This window comes from Xiphophorus couchianus, chromosome 12 (genome assembly GCF_001444195.1).
Source record: "Xiphophorus couchianus chromosome 12, X_couchianus-1.0, whole genome shotgun sequence".
Taxonomy (NCBI): Eukaryota; Metazoa; Chordata; class Actinopteri; order Cyprinodontiformes; family Poeciliidae; genus Xiphophorus; species Xiphophorus couchianus.
In genome coordinates, this window is record NC_040239.1 from 30,890,523 (window position 1) to 30,910,873 (window position 20,351).

Sequence of the window (20,351 nt, forward strand, 5' to 3'; positions counted from 1 at the left end):
TGGTCTGATGTGGAAACATATTTGTTCCTCTGGTTGAATCATGAAATACCAACATAATAAACCACAATATCAGGCCAGTTTCACCCACCACTTCCTGAGCCTGTCAGTTGCCAAACCAAAAGAATCTAGAAACTAACTTGATAGATTCTGACAATACGAAGAAGGTAAAAAGGTCTCAAAAAGCAACATGTAATGCTCTTATGTATCCTGGATGAAGATATCCGTCTTTGCTTTGAGAAAAGCAGCTGCTGTTTGTTTAAAGGAGCCAAGCAGAGAGCCCTGCTGAAGAGCTCCGGCAATCTTCCCTGGGAAACGGAGGACTTCCCCTAAGCATGAAAAACATAACTCAGATGTCAAGAGGCTCTGCGTTCATATGGGCACAGATCTGTTGCAGAAGAGCTGACTGAAACAGATCTGTGCTTGAACGCCACACACACCTTGCTCACTGGAGCAACCATTTTCCATTTCCTGAGAACATAATTGCACGAATCAAATCATTTGTCTCTGCCTCTCCTCTCCTGTTGTTTTGTTATTAAGAACGGACGACAGATTAAATTATTAACGAGCGTTGTTGGGTCCTCTCCGCTGCTTCCTGCCGGCTCCCCTGAAGATTGCCAGCGCTCGGCTGCGAGCCTGATTGGGTTTGATGAGAGTGATGGATGGATGGATGCTGCTCCGAAAGCCCTCAGACCTCCAGTCGGGCTCTGATTGTATTTTGGGGAACGATGGAAAATAATGTGCTTATTTAATGTCTGTTTTGATTTCCATCAACTTCAAACTAAGCATTATATTTCTGAAGGGTAGAGTAGAGACAGTAGGAGTGATAAATGTTGCAATAAGGTAAAAGCATTCAAGTGTACTGGTAGAAAACGTGCTTATTATGAAAAGCGTCATAGGGATTAACATTACTGCATATTTGTTGATTTTGATACTAATAAAGTTTATCTGTACACTACATGGTTTTATTTCTGTGAGCCTCCAGGTTGTCCATGTATAGCAGGTGATACTGACTTAGTGAAGCTACAGAAATGTGGATTTACTACTTAATGGCTTCCCTGCATAATTTCTTTCAGAGACTGCAAGGTGCTCAAAGCTACAGAATTTTGAAAGTATTCTGACCCGTTTGCACATTAACAACATTAATGCTGGGTTCCATGAATTATTATTGTGATTTTGAAGTTGTCTGGTACCAGGTACAGAACATCCCAGTTTAGTTCAGTGTGTTAATATCCCAATGGGAAACTGGTTTTCAGCAGGCAATAAAAAGCAAAAACACGTCAACAAAAGAATTCCCATTCATTCTGTTAGTTAGAACACCACAGCTACAAGTATCAGGAGAAATAACTGAGCATGACAATGGCCCGTTACTCTCCAGTCCCATTGCGCATAATAGCGTAAAGCATTGCATTTGGCTCATTAAAGTTCATTTTGCCACCAAAACCACAAGAATATAAAGTGTGTATTATCTCAAAAACCTAAAAAATGATCTAGTCTGGGTATTACAGCCTGATCCAGGTAGATTAAGCTCAGCATTGGCAGCAGGAATTAAAGAAACCTGACCACGTTGAGTTCTGAGTAGTTGAGTCGCTGAGTTCTAAGTGGACAAGATTGGTCGGGTTGGGATCTGTATGGGGTGATTTTTCTACCATAATCCAAGAACCCACATTTTCAGTCAGAAAGCAGGATTTCATGTCTTTTGTTCTCAAAACCTTTAATACTTTTGCTTACATTTTCATTTTGAAAGCAGGACTTCATGTCTGTCTTCTCAAAACTTGTAACGCTTGTACTAAAAACTTCTCCTGGCGCTCAGCCAAGGTCTCTGCTCAGCCTCTCTGTTCTCTTACGTAACATTTTCTGCTTGCTTTTGGAACAAAAATACACCATCGCCTGGCAACCTCTCAGTCAATAGAATGGAAGTGGTGCGTTTGTTTCCTTTTAGCCGGTGTGCCTGTGTGGCTACTATAGATTGTAGCAACTTCATTAGTTGTAACAAACTCCTGCCTAATATTAGAAGGCTGTTACGATCACTAGCACACTGCTAACAGATGTTTAGTGTACTACACAACAGAAAGCTGAGGCCGTTGTTTCTCCTTACATCCAGTGGGTGGCCACGTTGCTATAATCAATAGTAGCCACACAGGCACCACCGCTAGAAGAAATCAAACGCACCCACTAGAACACTTGCTGAGAGGTTGCCAGGCGATGGTGCCAAAAAGCAAGTCCAACAGCAAGCAGAGAATGTTTTGTAAGCAAGAAGAGAGTTCTGCGAGAGCACAAGGGGAAAGGTTTGAGTAAACATTACAAGTTTTGAGAAGAGAGACATGAACTCTTGCTTTCAAAATGAAAATATAAGCAAAAGTATTAAAAGTTTTGAGAACAAAAGACATGAAATCCTGCTCTCAGACTGGAAATGTATGTTCTCATATTATGGCGGAAAAATTCCCCATAGATTTGACTACTGTGGCAAGTCTATACAACACAGAGAAATCCAAATGAGAATGCACAATATAAAGTGTGGTAGTACTTATCATAGTGTGGTAGTAGTGTAGATTACCACACTCTAAAAGGTAGTGGTAATCTACTTATAGTGTAAATATAGGAATAGGTAGCCTATCTTGTTGAGGAAGGAAAGAAAGTACGGCGTAAGTTGGGTTGGATTTTTATGTCCAATGTAAACTCTAGTTCTGACATTAAGCATCATAAAGCAGCAGCCAGATGGAAGAAAGTCAAATTCACTGTTAACTGAATTTTCTTTGATTCTCACATGTTTAGAGTGTATATTCTGGAGCTGCCTTACTTCACTCCAGCCGTTTTATATGCCACATTAGTGTATGGAGGCTTAAGAGAGACAAAATTAAAGAAATAAACATACTATGAAATATGTCTGTGTAAATATTCCATTAATTAATTAAATGTATCATAAAATTATTTAAAACATTATTAAGTAATTAAATTTATCACTAAATAATAAAGAAATATGCCTCTAAATATTTAAGTAAATCGATAAATAATTAAATATATAATGAAATTGTGAAATATGCAATTAAATAATTAAATGCCCCATTAAATAATTAAAGCTATCTTTCTAAATAATGAATTCAATTAACAAAATGTTGTTGTAAAGAAAACCTTTATTTAAAAATATATTTCATTATTCCATGAGTCCTATGCGAGCGCTGTGGTCAAGAAACCCAACCATTAAACTCAATTTAATTATTAATCAATCAATCAATCAATCAATCAGATTTATTTGTATAGCACCAAGGCAGTTGAAAGTGCTGTCTATCATATAAGGAAACCAAACCAAGCCACACACAAAGGTGAAAAACACTGAGCAAGTGGTGATCAACATTTTTAAGTGATCAACATTTTTAAGTGAGCAACATTTTTAAGGGAAAAAGTTTGTTTTCCAGTTTCAAACCCTGATCAAGGCTGACCCATCAGTGTCTCAGTAAAAACCGTCTCTCCTGTCTTTTGCTCCCCCGGTGACATATTAAACTGCAGCAGCCTGTTGCTGCTGGCCTTATTCCAATGAGAAGAAATGAAGTTAGTATGCTTCATCTAATTACAGTAGGACAATTCCACTCTGTGTCTTTAGGGGCCGAACTTCGTTTCCTCCTTAAAAGGTTTACAGATGTTACAGCAAAGCTGCTACTAATGGCTGCAGCTTTAAACTCAACAAACCCTCCCTACACCTGAACAAAAGCATCTCTGCTGGCTTTACTGTATGGCTCATGACTGCGCTCCAAACTTTTCAGAAAAATAATAAGAAACGCATGGATTCATGATTCTGCTACTCACTTTGGGTGGAGGATGCAGATAAATGACCAATGCTGTGCAGCTAGTACATTATTTCCCCCTGACCGTTCCTGCAATGGATTATAATTAACATTGGCTCTTTTATGGTCCGTTTGGAGAATGAAGGTCAGCATGGTAATGAATAGTGAACAAACCTGGAGATTGATTATACTACACCTACTGTGCAGCGTTTGCCTCAGTATGTTTTATCATCCAGAAGACTTCACTCTGCAGCCACTGCATTGTAGCAAACTTGTTTGCGGCAGTGTGCTTCTTTAAACATGCTAGCTTGCCAACATTTGTGAGTTAAAGCAGATCAAACGGATAAAATGACACATATTGTGATTTTGATTTGACCCATGCTCCCCAGACACTCTGAAAGCTAAAACATTTCTGCTCCCTGTCAGGAGGAGACGGAGTGAATCTGGCTCACACCAACACAGACAAACACATTCACACGCACTCCTGTATCCACACATTGGTATTTAATATACATTTTAACAAATTTTAAAAATCCAAGAATTAAAAAAAGATAGCTTTTCTGTAAAATCTAAGGAGCAAATGCCATGCTAACTAGCCTAGCATTCACAACGGGATCTAGAGAAATATGTTGTGCTATCAGAGAGCTAGGGGGGAAAGGGAGATAAGAGGTTGTGATTGACAACGCTAAGACCCGCCTCCTGGCTCTGATTGGTTGTTTCTTGTTAGCACTGGGAGAACGCAGAGAAGCTCAACTTTTTCCACAGATTATCTGCCTCAGAACAAACTGTCAAAACACAGTTTTAGCATACATACATATAAATAAATAAATAAATTAGCTGATTTGGATTCAAAAAACAATTTAATGATTAAGCTGTACTGTTGAAAAATATTAGAAATTTGTCATAAACCTTTGGGCTATCTTTTAAATTAAAGCACTTCTGTTAATGTCTTTATGGCCCTGTAATAAGATAGAAATGTGACCTTATTGAGTAAAAGTTATCTTGTTGACAGGCTATTTTATTTTTTTTCTGTTGGATCACATGACCTGGATTTACTCCTCCAAAGGAAGATGGCGACTGGCAAGCTTCCCCTTTGAACAGCCCTAGAGCCATTTTGATTGGTCTGGGTGAACAGAATGATCTTCAGGACTACCTGCACTCTCACAAACGGACTCCTCGCATCGGCCTGACATGAACCCAGACTATTTCAGCCACCTGGACATTTACCTGAGCTCAGATACAGACACTTTGTACAATTATCAATTTGAAATTCTTTTTTTCATGTCTCCACTGGGAATCCTTAAATGCAGGGAGCTGTCACCACACCATAAACTACTTACGGTGCTGGCATGTGGAGCAGAGGTTTTCTGGGCCAACTAACAGCAAGAACTAAACCTCAGGCTGTCAAAAATCCCTCCTGCTGCGGCTTACGTAACAGAACAAAGTGACCTTTCAGACCAAACTACACGGGTTAGTCATGCATCTCCCAAACTGTCATAGTCTGGGAAAGGTCAGAGCCTAGCTCCTGTTTTCTATAATAAATCGTGACAGTTGGACTAAATACAAACTGACTGCTGTCATCTTCATCATCATCTTCATCATCATCTTCGTCATCAGTGGTATCATCTCCGTCTCTGGACTCACTTTATTAAAATGCATTTAAATGTTCCAGCCATTTATTTTCTAAACCTGAAAAATACACTCAAAGCTTGGCACATTGTTTGTATGCAGTATTATATGAACCACACATTGATTCCAGTTAAGCCATTGTGCTTTTATTCATCTTCTCAGTCCCACTTCTAGCTGCTGACATCACTTTCTGTTCCAGTGAACAGATCACCTGAGGAAGCCCTTCCTGTCTGGCCTCTCTGACAAAGTTTTTCCGCCCTGCTGCTGTTCCTACTGAGATTAAAAACAACCTGATCAGGCAAAATGAGCTGTGCAATCAAAGCTGTGAATTAGCAACTGGGCACAGCTGGAAGAGACACTGAAGAGATTACTTTGATTATATCGCTCGAGGAGGGTTTTATCATGACTCAGTGGAAGATGATTGTGGATTTGTCATTGCTGTGGCTGAGGTAAAGTCTTTTTTGTTTGTTTTTTTAATACAAACAGTAAGAAAAGCTGGGTAATATGCAGAGATTTGAAATGATTATGTCACAGAGGTCTAAAATCTGTTTGAGATGTGCTTTTTCTAGTCATCTAGTCTTAGATCTCTTGCCTAAAACTGGGACTTTTGTGCCAAGTTCTACTGGGTCCTACAGGGTCTCCATCCCATCAGAAAAGACCTGAAGCAGTGGATACTTCTATGGGGCTAAGATACCTGCCTCTACAGGAACATGTCTTTTTTGAGTCTAATGAGCAATGATTGCTTGCTAGATGTGAAGTTACAGGGTGGAATAGTTCAAGGTTATCAGAGTTGAGAGAAGATGACATCCTGGCAGTTGGTAGTGGAGATGACGTTTCAACTAGGATTTTGGTTTCCAAAAGAGTCCTGCTGCTGGCGGAGCAGAATATATGTGAGTGAGATCCACATGACTGAGCAGAGAGAGTTGGAGCTGGAGAGGTCGACCGACACCACAGGAGGTCCGGTCTCAGAGGAGGGGGACGTCAGAGATCCTTTCTTCTGGAGGAATCTCTCTCAACAGCAGGGTCCTGTGGTTTTCATTAAGGAACAGAAATATATTTGCACCTGTTTAAGTCTTAAAGATTATTTTTTTACTTTCCCTAAACTGTTAGAGAGAGAATCTATTGACTGTCTGCTGTGATGTGTGTGTGAGGTGTGTGATGAAATGTGCTGAGAATGCTGATCTGGAGTCTCTCCCTTCAAGCCACGACTTGGTCTGTTTCTGCCAGTCTCTGTGTGAATTCTGCTGCTTCTCTGAGCCATTGAATGTGGAGGTGACAGCGCTGTGGCAGACAAAGACATATGTGACTTCAAGGTGTGATGTAGCCATGACACATTACCTGTGCATCCAGCCGGGTGGGAATGAGGGCAAAAACACATCAGGTACACCGCGGCGCAGAGCGCTATTTGATCCTTCTCAGATCCTTTGGTCCTTGTCAGTCTCACTCTAACTGGTGAATGTTCTACTTTATTTAAGAATAAAATGCACATCATGGCAAACTAAAATCATGCAGTTACACCGTTGGGAACATATGGAAGGTCATTGTTAGGCACAAAGCTGTAGCTCTGACAGAAAGTTGACCAGAGCTCCATCGTTTCTCACTTCGTTATTACTGCCCGTTCTTCATTGAGACGTTCCGTTTGCAGGGCTGCTGCGTCATGGTCACCCCACTGCAGAAGTTGACGCATGTTCTCCTGACTCTGATCATGATTAAACTCATAACCACTCAGCTCTTTGATAGCAGACAGTAGGACCAGATTGACTTATTAGGAGAAAGGGAGCATTTCCCGTTGGGCTGGTCTGACGTTTGGGTTTATGTTATATTTATATGTTTATATATATTTTATTTTTAAGCAGGCCATTGTGCAGTCATTAAAGTGGGTTGATCGTGTATTATACTATCGCTGTCCTTTTGGGCTGTGTCCACTTTGTGGTGTCTTGTCTTGAAAAGCAGCACATGTTGTAATACCTATGACCTCTAAGTTGCCTGAACACTGTTATTGTGCTGTGAGTTAGAAAACACAGTAAATGCTGCTGAGCCTTAACTGCATCATCTCAGTCTCTTCTCATGAGCTACATGAACATAAATGTAACCAATCGCCATATTACAGCAGCATAGGGCTGAAAGTCACAACACACCTCCACTGGAAACTTTCAGAGATGCACCCTGACAAAACACAACAGCATATATTTATTCAAAATAAATACATGATAGAAACATTAAAAACCTAAATTAAAACAAGCAGAAAAAGGGAAAATAGGAAGTTTTTTCTAGATAAAACTTAGAAAATTCTTTGATAAGAAAAACAAGTATGTTTACCTTGGAGAATTGGATTCAGCAGCCAGTGCAGGTACTTAATTTTACCAGCGGTGCTGAAGACAAGTTCAGAAGGTGCTGGGATGATACTGCAGTCTAGCCAGCCGACACAAATCCGTCACTTTTAGACTTTTGTGTTATAAACTGCCTGCCATCATTTGTTGGACTGACAAATATCAACTCGGAAAATCCTGGCTCAACCTTAGCAGCTATTATCTACAGCTCTCAGCTCAATGAAGGCCTCAATGCTTCTCATCTTAAGAATCACATCACACATCCACTGGCACCTCAGCCTGGGGTCATTGATGCTAGCTGGGTGCTAGCCACACTGTTTGATGGATCGTGGACTCTGATGATTCTCCAGTCTCTAGTTGACCAGGTTGGTTTTGGTTTTATAGGACATTCCTGGGTGTGTTTTATCTTGAACTAACAGTGAGAGTTTGCATTAAAAACAAGTTTAATCCACCTGTTTTCCATTCAGACATCGTTGCCCTTCAAGACATGAATCCTCATACTCCTTTTCAGTTTTATATCAACTTTGGTTCTATAAGTTCTTCTTCATTTCTATTTTTCCTGCTCCTGCTAGTTCACTGGTCCATCTGTAACTGAGTCCCTTGGGAATCTGCTGGCAGCGCTAAAAAACTGCCTGCTTCATCCTACACACTGTCAGCTCATTACCTCATTTCTGTCCAGCATTGGTGCACACTTCAACAAGATGATGAGCTGATATAAATCTATATGTTAAATATCAGTATTAGGGAACCATTCAACCACACTGTGCTCTGAAACACAGGGTCAAAAAGACACAAAGTGCAACAAACAATTAAAATATAATGTTAAAAATATTTTAATCAATAAAAGCTAAATTATTCTTAATAATAAGTCAAATGTGTAAATGAATATAAAAGCTGAATACTAGATAAGTAAAACAAAGACAATAATGCAATGAGTAAGTATATGATAATAAAGAAACATTTTTACACTATACAATCAAATCTGGATGAAAATTCCAAAACCATCTCAGCTACAGATGAGGTTCTATTTTCATTTCCATTCGCCTCAAGACTGAGCTATTTGTTTTTTTGTTATCACCCAGCAACCAGTCAGCGGGGTCTGAATGAGCAGAGTGCTGAGGAGTTCTGACAGTGCTTGAGAGGTCACGCTAAGGTCAGCGATGAACTCGCTGATGATGTGTCTGCTGATGGGAAAATGATCCTGAAGACCATTTTATTGTTGGAAATGCTCTCAGTGATGAGGGAGGTAATAAGCTCTGAGGTAAAGAGGAAACAGCCATGAGCTGCATGTGAACAGACTCAAGAAAATCACCAGGAGGGCGTATGTATTTATGCTGCAGATAGATAGATAGATAGATAGATAGATAGATAGATAGATAGATAGATAGATAGATAGATAGATAGATAGATAGATAGATAGATAGATAGATAGATAGATAGATAGATAGATAGATAGATTAGGAAAAGCTCTGACTGATCTCAGCACTGTGATCTACACTCTGGGTTCAAGCTAATTAACCTTCAAACAAAGGGTGGAGTCTCAGAGAAAGGGTTTGGAGTATGTGTATGTGCGGGGGGTGGGGTGTGTGTGGGGGTGTGTGTGAAGAGAAAGAGAAGTGTGAGTGTTGAAGAGATAAATGGCTGACATGACTGGGTGGGGAAAATAAACAAGGCAAAGGTTAATCATGCTGACAGCCTTCATCAACTGTTTTCTTATTGTACGGCCAGAACGGAGCTTGGAGAGCAGATCCTGGTGAACAGAGTGAATTATACGTGAACGGTTCCTTATCAAGTCCTAAGGCACAGGCAGCAGCTCCAGTAATCATGTATTGATCCAGGTCTTCTGTCATCCCGCAGTGCAGATTTATCTTATATGTGTGTTCAGAGTTCTTTCATTAGAAACACTGGTACATTAGGTGTTAGGTTCTATTTAAAATAGTTTTAAAGATGTAGGTAGCAATATGCTTTAAGGGTTTTGTGACATTTCTAATTTAACGTCTCTTACGGGGGTGAAAGTAAAACAGTATTGGTCCCTTGAAGGACTTACACCAACGCTCTTATTTAAACTGCATTAAATTCCATTCGAGAAAGCAGGTAAGAGGACATCATTTAAATCCTGTGATATTTTCACATCCCTTCACTGCAAGACACAAAGTCTTAACAAGTGTTTTGTCTAGTTTCCAGTACAAAACTGACTTACAGGTAATTTTTTCGCAAGAAATTGGAGCTTGTTTTAAATCTATAATTTATTAATATTGATGAAAAAGTACTAGTTCCATTGGCAGATTATTTAACTTAAAACATTTTTCTCATAAGTGAATTAATCTGCCAATGAAACTTGTACTTTTTCATCAATATTAAGAAATTATTGGCTTAAGACAAGCTTGTTGAAAAGTTACTTTTAAGTTACTTTGTTTTATTTTAAGTGCTCTAAGATATTTTCACTAGAAACGAGACCAAAATTACTTGGTAAAATGTGATTTTTTTGCAGCATTTTTTATTATTATTATTTCCTTGAAACCACAGAATTTACCCATCAGATCACCTTCCAGGAAGCAGCGCCGTCAATAAAGAAGAAACAGGTCGAGAAGGTTAGACCGGCGCTAAAATGTTTTCCACGTCACTGCCCGGCCTGTCATTAATCTGCAGAATGGTGTCATCTCCACCAATCAGGAAGGAGGAGGTCAACATTCAGCTCTAATTCGTATTCAGGATTTAGAGTTTGGCGTTGCTCCATCTTGTGCCTTTGAGGTCAATGAGAGCATGTTACACTATTCTCACTTAGAGAACACTAAGTTCTATATTTGTGAGGACTGATGTAGCCGTAAAAAGGCTTTCCTGCTGTATCCATCATCCATGCTCACAGTTTTGCTCTTTGTTCTGCCGGCGTTTTAATAAACATTAAGCTTCATTTGGATTCTACCTGTCTCCAGACGACGTTTGGGTGAAACGCAAAAAGTGAACCTGGTGCTGCAGAACCTAACTTTGCACATTGGATAGTTACATTTCTGTCTTTTTTTTTTTTTTACAAAACAGCTCAACTTTTGAGATTTGAGTGTCTGTTGGCTTTTAGTCTAGCCTGTGACGATGAATGACTGACCTGATGATTTTTAAAGTCAGACCTCAAAGATCGCCTGTCTGGCATGTTTTATATGTCCCCCTGTTCCAACACACTGAAGTTGTGCAGTATTCCACATTTCTGCAGAATACTGGTGAGAAGTTTGTTTTGTTTAAAAAAGATTGTTCTTTTCTCCTCTATGTTTTAAAACTTTTGCTAAGATAAAATTATTACTAAAAATGATCAAAACATGGGTTTAAAATCAAACGTGATTTTAATCCCATGTGTTATGTACACATACTGTATGTATACATATGCACACATATTTATGCAATATGTATGAAATATTGCATAAAATAGTTAATATTAGAACAGAATAGAAATTTTCTTTATTGTCCCAAATTGGGAAAATTTAAGTGCAACAGCAGCATCAAGATATGTAAGTTCATACAAAAGATTAAGAAAGAGTTAAAAAAAAATAGAAAAGCAAGATTTACAATAATAATATTATACTGCACAAGAATATAAACAAAAAAATACTGTGAAGTTGTCAGAATAGAAATAGCATACTCTGATCTGATAGATGCGCAACTGATCAGAGAAGAATTTTATAAAATTTTAGGTTAAACAAATGGACAGGTTATTTGTCATCCGTGCATTTTAAGAGAATTTAATCTGGTATTTTGTGACAAAATACACTGAAGATTGTTATGTCACAAAATATAATATAGGTCAAGTATAAACAAATTTTCCAAGCTGTTTCTTGTAGCAAGAAGATCCTGGTTTCTATTTCTGATTCGGTTTTTCTCCCCGTTGATGTTTGAGGTTCTATCTAACGCTGGTCTGCTCTGGCTTCTGTATACGATCACATCTAATGAGCCTCACTGGCCTGTGAAGGCTGCTGGAAGGAAATGTGTAAAGCCAGAATTTTTAAACGACAAGAGGAAAAATGTTGCTGTTGTGCCGGAGCGGCCGCTGAGTTGAATAAAAATCAGCACAGCAACACAGGAGCACTGAAGGCATGATGCCGAATCTGTAGCCTTCATCTTCTATGAACAAAAGTCTGACATGAAGCTGAGGTGGATGAAGACGGTTCAGCCTCAGCCGCCGTACAGAGAAGTGTGTGTTTTCTGCCTCTCTTTTATTATTCATGACATGCTGGAGGGCTGCCCGTCCACACACATCGGCATGTTGTGTGTGGACCGGCAGCCCAACCTTACCTTTGACCCCGTACCACACAGCCAGCGGTGAGTCCAGCCGTGATTCAGAGCTGTGCTACGTGTGGATGTGTTGGGACGTTGTTGGATAACCTGACAGACGTCATGTGCTGCCTCCATCTGTTGGGATAATAATAATTATTGTTGTTATATGCTGCAGAGATGCAATGTGCACACACGGACAAAATTGTTGGTGCTCCTATGGGACTGAAAACCCCACGATGGACAGTCAAATAATAAAAGACGATAATGAATAAAGACTTGCTGAAAATGAATCAGTGAAATTCCAGGAACTCAACATTCGTGGTGCCTCTTCATAAAACAGCAATTCAATTAATGTCTCAGGATACACCAAGGTCCTGATCTGCTCATTTATCTGCCTGACCCTTCAAAGTGCTGACAGAGCTGGAAGACAGAGCAAAGCTGCCCGACCCTGACACATGACACAGGTAATGGATAGGAAGGTGATATCTGTAGGCTGCACAGTAAAGCCAGTGAGAACCAACCAAGAGAGATTGTATAGACTACAGATGACTTCAGTGAACCCAAACCCGCCTGGTCTGCGCAGGACTTCCATCTGGATGCTGGCACCCATCCTGTTCTGCTTCCTGCAGGTGCCAGCAGGTTTGAACATTGTTGCCGTTTTCTGTAATTGGTGCGCAGGTGCAGACAAAGGATTTAGTGGTGCGTCAAAAAGGAGCAGTTGATGATGAATCAGGATTGGCAGAACGGATTGTTGTCGAGCCTTTTTGAGTCGTTTGTCATCCGTTGACCACCAGTAGGAGCCACAACGCCTGCAGATTAAATACGCGCAAAAGGTAATGAAGGCTGGCATTACTGTCTGTAGAGCAGGAGAGAGGAGAAGGGCATACTGGACACTTTTTACATTGGCAAGTTCATCATACACTGAGGTTAAAAAAATACACCTGAATTTCATCCATGTGGAAAACAGGCCATGTTGGGATGCAGATCATTATATTTTCATCTTTACATAATTGGGTTTGTTAGATTACATTCCTATATTTACATTTTTTGATCTCTCTACGGGGCCCATGTTTCTTTTGACATTATTGTAAATAGTTAAGAGTTCTCTTTGAAAACTCCCAGTGTTTCTCTGGTTGGTTTATGCAATGCCTGACACTAATACTAATTTTTAAAGCCTCAAAATGTAATGTAATCACTTTTATCTTCATAATCTAGACCAGGGGTCCCCAAACTTTCTCCTGTGAGGGCCACATAAGTTGTCCCTTCTCTGATGGGGGGCCGGGGTCAGTTTGTAACAGAAAAAGTGTGACGATTGTAAGAGTGCTAAACATAAAAATGTATTGTTTTTCAGAAAGCACAATCAAATAACCTTTTCTGGATTCTTCAGAGAACAAAAGTCAGGAAATAACACTATTTATGAAATAAATAATAACCAAATAACACTGGGTTCTCCACATAAAAAAAAGGGTTAGGGTCAATTATATGCATGTATAAAATAGTTACTAACTAATTGTTAATAATAAATAAAGTTCATTACTAAGGAACATTTTATTGCAAAAGTCCAACTTATCAAATAAAAATGCACATATATGAAAATACTCTGGTATTGTTCAGGGGGCCGGACCAAATGTGGAGGCGGGCCGCATCTGGCCCGCGGGCCGTAGTTTGGGGACCACTGATCTAGACCTTGTGCTGACATATTGCACCGAGTGTGAGGAAAATAACCATTTTTAAATAAGCTTTGAGTTTTTCCTGAGTACTCCAAACCAACGAGAAAATGTCATTATCATGTCACTAACATGATAAAACTACTTACCTTATTTGAAAAGATGAGCTACTGCTGTGCTTTCATTCTCTGTACTCAAAAGATTTTAATAATAAATATTTCTCACAGTCCTATAAATGCAGCTTTGCCAGCCTTTAGTTACATAGATCTGTTTATTACCATTCAGTGATTTGGAGGCAGCAGACGTCCATCTCCAGCCCCTCACTCTCGGGCCCCTCCTCCCCAGAAACGCTGGAGTCATCGATGTTTCCTGAGCAACATGGCTCAGAAAAATATGGTTGCAGTCTTTCAGTAGAAGCAGCTCCCTCTTCTTCATCCCTCCATCAAGCTTCTTCCTCCAAAACCACAGATAAATCGTTCACATCTTCACTGAAATCCTCACAACCTCCTCCACTTCTGTGTACTGAGGGTAGTTGTTTAAGGTTTGACTTACCCTGATTACATCACAAGATGGCGCCGGCATATGACCCAGTTATTACAGAAGGAAACCACGACACTTCATTTATGGTATTCTGTGAGAAATATTTATTATGAAAAGCTTTTGTGTACTCAGAATAAAAGCACAGGAGTTCATCTGTTTAAGTTGTGTGAGTGGTTTAATGGTGTCAGTGACACTTTAAACATTTCCACAGATCACTTGCATTGGCTCTTCTTCAGCAACCTTTTGAAACACAGCAGCTGCAGCTCATGTTGGTGGTACTGCAGGTTATCAATGTGCTGAGCCTTAATCAATGGTGAACACGGCTTATCTCGATGTCAGCAGCAGGAAAAGGACAAAACTGGATCAATTACAGTGACAGCTGGGAGGAAACGTGTCAGTTTGGCCCAGAGGAATATCAGAAGGAGAAGGCTGGAGGTAAACCGTTTCTGGGACCACCTGCACACACGGGCAGAGATATTTCTACACACTAATATTTGCACATTTTTATAAAACATGGAGGTGTAGCAGCCTGTTATGACTACTACATGTTGTTATAAACAGAACAATGCTGGCAGCAGCCAGGCCAGCTGACAGCTTTGCCTCTTGGTATTCTGTTACTAGTGGGAAATGAATTCATATTGACCATTTAAAGACATGATTTATAATATATTCTGCCTCATTCTTTCCTCTTCTTTTCCTTCTTCTTCACTCCTCCCCCCACCTCCACTCCTCTATCTGTTTGTTCCGCTTGTTGGAATCAGTTCTAGAAGATATTCCTTCTGTAAAAAGCTAGTCGTTACTGCTGTTAGAGTTGATCATTTAAATACAATAGGAAATCAAACAAATATATTTTTTTTCAATACATTTTAAAGGTCTCAATTTACCACTGGTTGCACTAATTACATGAGGAAATCGTAGTAAAATTTAAATAAAAACAAATATTTTGACATAAACACTGAGCTGAGTGCTGTGAGTGTGTGTGTGGGGGGAGGGGGGGCGTGTCGGCGTGTGTGTGTCCTCCTTTTCTCCTGCAGGGTGAGTAAGGCAGGTGTAGCTCCAGCTGCAGACTATCAGCCTATCAGGATGTGCCTTTAAATAGGAGCTGGATTCCTGTGGCAGACACAAGACGGTTCTCCAACATCTCATGGTAACCTGACCGCAGCTGGTTGCTTCTTAAGAAATGTCAGTCAGACTACCAACCTGGTTCCTGTGCTGTCGTCCAGATTCCTCGTTCAGTGAACACCCTCCTCACAGCCGACCTCTGGCTCAGAGGAAAGACGTTTCTTCCAGGGTCATCCTCATCCTTCCTGCATGTTGATCTCATGCGGTTCCCTTTACTCTTTCCTCATCTTCTTCTCCATCAGTGCGATCTCACACCAGCCTTCGCCTCCTGCCATCAGTTCTCCTGATGGTTGTTGTCGCTGCAAATAAAACTTCTTACTTACCTTTAATAGTGTCTGTAACTGTCATCTGCACCAGAGTCTAGAATAACTAACAAGACAGATTTGTTTAAGAGGTTATATTACAGTTTCCTCATTTATAAACATCAATTTTGGGTCTTTATAATATATTGAATGGTGTCACTTTTGACATTCCATACATGCTAAGTGTTTCATTGAACAAGAACCACCTGCCTTGCTACTTCAAAATAAAAGTCCAAAGAGGAACCAGTTAACTCGCTTCTCCTTAAAAATAAATGCACAAAGATTTATCATTCCTAACAGTGGTGAAGAAAAGAAAGGTTTGGGCGTTCCATACAGACCGTCCCCAGTTAATCAAAGAGTTGCCCCAGTGGAGGACTGGTTTCCCATTGAGAATCTAAGGCTGCTTAAACATCCACACACTGGCTGCTGCTGATCTTCAGTCTGACTTGGATGTCCTTCCAAAAATCCCGTCCTCCACTATAAATCTGTGCTTCACTCTCTGATATTAGGTCACCTTCAGCACCTCTCTCTCTCATTTGCCTCTTAGCCTACTTCCTCTTTACACCCCCACTCTGTCCTCACACACACACACACACACACACCCCCCCACACACCCTTCAGCAGCTCTTATTGGGACAGCTCACCGACGCTCACCCACAGCCCTGGCTGCCAACCGTTCCTTAAAACATGGAGTCACCTCATGTTGCAAAGTTAAATAACTCCTAATTAAATCCATGTGGTTCGTTTCTTTTGTCCCTTAAAACATCTCATCAGTTAATTCAATCGGCTAATTGAAAGTCATGACTTTGTGTCAGCAAAGCTTATGACAGAGATATTTTTTTAAGTATTTCATCTGATTAACATCATTGCTAAAAACAATGAAGCCCACCTTCTGGAGTGACTGAGTTGGAAGAAGAGTGATTTACAGCAAAATGACGTTATGGGTTAGAGCTTCACCAACTGGAACAGAGGAGACTGAATGATGCAGGAGTTCCAGCTGAAACCAGAATTTTACTGAATATAAAATTCAGTAAAATTCTGAATTCTGAATTCATCTCCCATGAATTCAGACTATTTTTTTTTCTGCTTTAGGTCAGTTAGGATTTCAACTCTGTTCCCTAGGAATGTTCTTTTTTTCTAAAAGGGAAAAGTTTTGAACTGTCTGTCTGTACGCCATGTCTACAAAAGAACTGTTTCAGAAGAACTAAAATGCTTTTTAAAAAACAAAAAGGTTCCAAAGTGAAATTTACTTTCTTGTATATTCATCCGGACCTAGAAAAAGCCTCTAAAATGAACTATAATCCTAAAAGAGTCATATGTAACAGCAGTGATGGATAATCTCAGTGGTGCTGCAGTAAAACATAAAAAAAAACTTCTGCCACAGTTGCAAAGAGTTCTACTAAACATCCAGCTTTGTTGTTCACCCTTCCTGTGGACATTCCCATTTTCTCTGTTTAACACCACTTTACATGTCTAGAGCAGAAAAAATAATGTTTTTCTTTGTGTTTCTGTGAATAAAAACAATCTGGAAACAGTTCCATGTGACTGCAGGGTTTTTCATAACTCATTTTGGAAATAACCTTTCCTGCCTTGTAGACGGAGTCTAAGAGACTTTTTTTGTTGCTTTTTAAAATTCTTAAGTTTACATACACTAAGATAACTATTAGTTTAAGGAGTTTAAAAAAACTAAACCAGAGTGAATTGAAGGCAGACCTGCCATATATTTTAAGGCGACACTTTAACACACTGCTTCTTTTTGTGACATCAAAATCTGAGTTTATGGAATAATCTCTGATCCAAGACACACAGCTTTAAAGAGTGATCGATCAGATACTAAGGAATGTATGTAAATATCCTCAGTCATATAGAAAAAAAGCCCTAAAACAGGAAAAGTTTCATTAGATTTTGTGCCAGACAGAGGAACCGTTATATGTTTATCATCCAGTGAATGTAAACATCTGGTTCCAGCTGCATGCAGAGACAATAAATCCGACAGGAAGCTGCAGGTCACTGGGATGGGCTTACCAAACCCAAATTTACGTCCTAGTTAAAGCCCTATTTGGATGTTGTCAAAACCTCCGCCGTACAAATGCTCAGCATCCAGCAGTGTGTACACCAAGCTACGTTTATGAGTCGTCGTAAAGTCATTTGTGGATTTTCTGTGTTAACCAGATTCCTTCCTGTAATCTGATGTATTCTGCATAACTTCTTTTTGTCAGATTCTTTCTGAGTCATGCTAAAACCCGTTGGCATTTATCCGTCTTGTTTTACTGATGGTACGTTCATTCTCCCATGAGACTGAGGGAGGAGTAGGTTCAGCACCTGCTCATCCCTGGTCTCATCTCCCCCTCCTGTTATCGTTTTACACACAACATTAAGCAGGAAGACATTGTGTCTGCTTTGCAGTGATTACTGCACTGATGATGTCCCAGAGCAGCAGGAAGACTCATAAAAAATCACATTCAGACTCTAGAGAGCAGCAGGACTTACATTAGGAGACGTGATCGCAGCCAAATTCTGGTAAGTCCAATATGTCTCCACTTACAAACTGACAATTAAATATACGCCTGTCAGTGACATGGAGCAGGACAGCATGCTCTCCGCTTCACTTTCAGGTTTTAAAGGTGAAATGACATAAATCATTTCATTGTGTCCAAACTGTTGATCTATCATCATTTATTGCAACCATCACATTAGATTCCTTTCATTATGACATGTAATAAAAGGTGCTCTTTTAAAATAAAACACCGTTATGATTAGACGCATTAGAAGAGAAAACCTCACAGCTGCCTCCAGTTTTAAACCTATTTACACATTTTGGAGATTTTCCTTCTTCCCAATAAGTAGTAACATTCATAAGGAGTGGAGCACACATCCCACTCTGTATGAATGGAACAACATAGAAAAAAAACAAGATTTTGTTTGTGTGTGTTTGATATTCCAGCTCCTTCAAAATTCTCTAATGACCCCAACAATCGGATCCAAACATCCAAACCTGACTGGTAACTGACCACTGCTGCCAGGCTTCTCAAACGCCCAGCGACCGCACGCAACAGGAAACTAAAGTGATGATTGAAGCGGTCAGGAATCCTCCAGATCACAACTTCGTAGACGTAAAGGCTAACAGCAACCAGCTAGCATAGACAGGCAGCGAGTCAAAACCCCATTTATTTATTAATCTATTTCAAACTGATTTTTTTTTAACCAATCAAAGCAAGTAAAGTAGGATAAGAGAAAACATGTGTGTATAAAACTAACAACAATGTAATAAGCTTACCACGGCTTTTCAGATTGAAAAGGAGCAAAAAGAAGTAAAAACGTATTTAATGGGCTGCACTGTGGCGCAGTTGGTAGAGCTGCTGCCTTGCAGCAAGAAGGTCCTGGGTTCGATTCCCGGCCCGGGGTCTTTCTGCATGGAGTTAGCATGTTCTCCCTGTGCATGCGTGGGTTCTCAGTAATTATCAGAAATATCTAAATAAAAACATGGTATTCATATCAATGTTCAATTTCTGTCCTAAAGAACCAATTAATAAATGATATTACATAAAAACAAAACGACAACAAATTGACTTTCATAACAGGGCAAGCACATTTACTGAATAATAATAATAATAATAATAATAATAATAATAATAATAATAATAATGACAGTTGTAAATAACAACTAACAGCATCAGAATAAATGCCTTTTTTTACAATATATATCATGTAATGAATCATCTCAGTTATTTAGCAAAAAAATCTAATAAAAAACTTTCATAACAATAATAATACTATTAGTAATGGTAATAGTAACATCTTACAGAAGGAAAAGAGAAGCTCAACATGTTTCTGTTAATCCTCTTCTTCCCTCCACATTGTGAGTGTTACAGTTCTGTATTTATTTTTGAACTGGTTGATTAACTGTTGATCATGAGTCAGTATTATTAACTTGTGAAAGATCAACCTGAGCTTTTATTGAAATGCAACCGCTGCTCCTCCCTGTCCTTTGTGATCACAGTCATCGCTGTGTAAATCAGAGGACACACTCAGACACACAGATCAGTGTTTAGATCATCCATCCTCATCAATCTCACTCTTTAGACTCTGATGTTGCAGGGAGAGGTGGGAGGTGCAGAGTGTTGTCATGGCCTGAAACAGCATCTAAATATTTAATGCTCTCTCTGTAACGGCTGAGCACTGGGAGCCGACTCCTGTTTCTAGACTAGATTTGTCAACCGGGTGTTTTTATATAGATTCAGAAGAGGCTCTTTGTTCTGTTTCATAATTGAAAACATTTGCTTTATGTTTCCATGCTGATTATGCAGACAAGTCATGCTTCAAAGAAAAATAATGAAGTCTCTCTCACAAGTGTTAAGAGCTCCAGTAACCCAACATGAAAGCAGCCACGTTTCTTAGATCATAGAACATGTTCTGTCACATCCTTCCAGCAAGTCTTCTGCTTCAGTCTGATGAAGAAATGACCAGAAATCAGAGAAGTTAAAGGTGCAGTTTGGTGTAAATATATGTTTTTGAGCTTTGCATCATGTTATAATGTTATTCCCTCCTCAACAACATACCAGGAAATGAGTGTTGTCTTGATTGTTTCATGGATGTTTGAGAAATCATTTAATCTCCATGGCAACCATTCAGCTGTGCAGAATACTTGGTGGGACCTAGCACCGCATTAGAGGATGAAGCTCCTCCTCAGAGCAGCTGATTCCAGGCGTCAGAGTTTCAGCC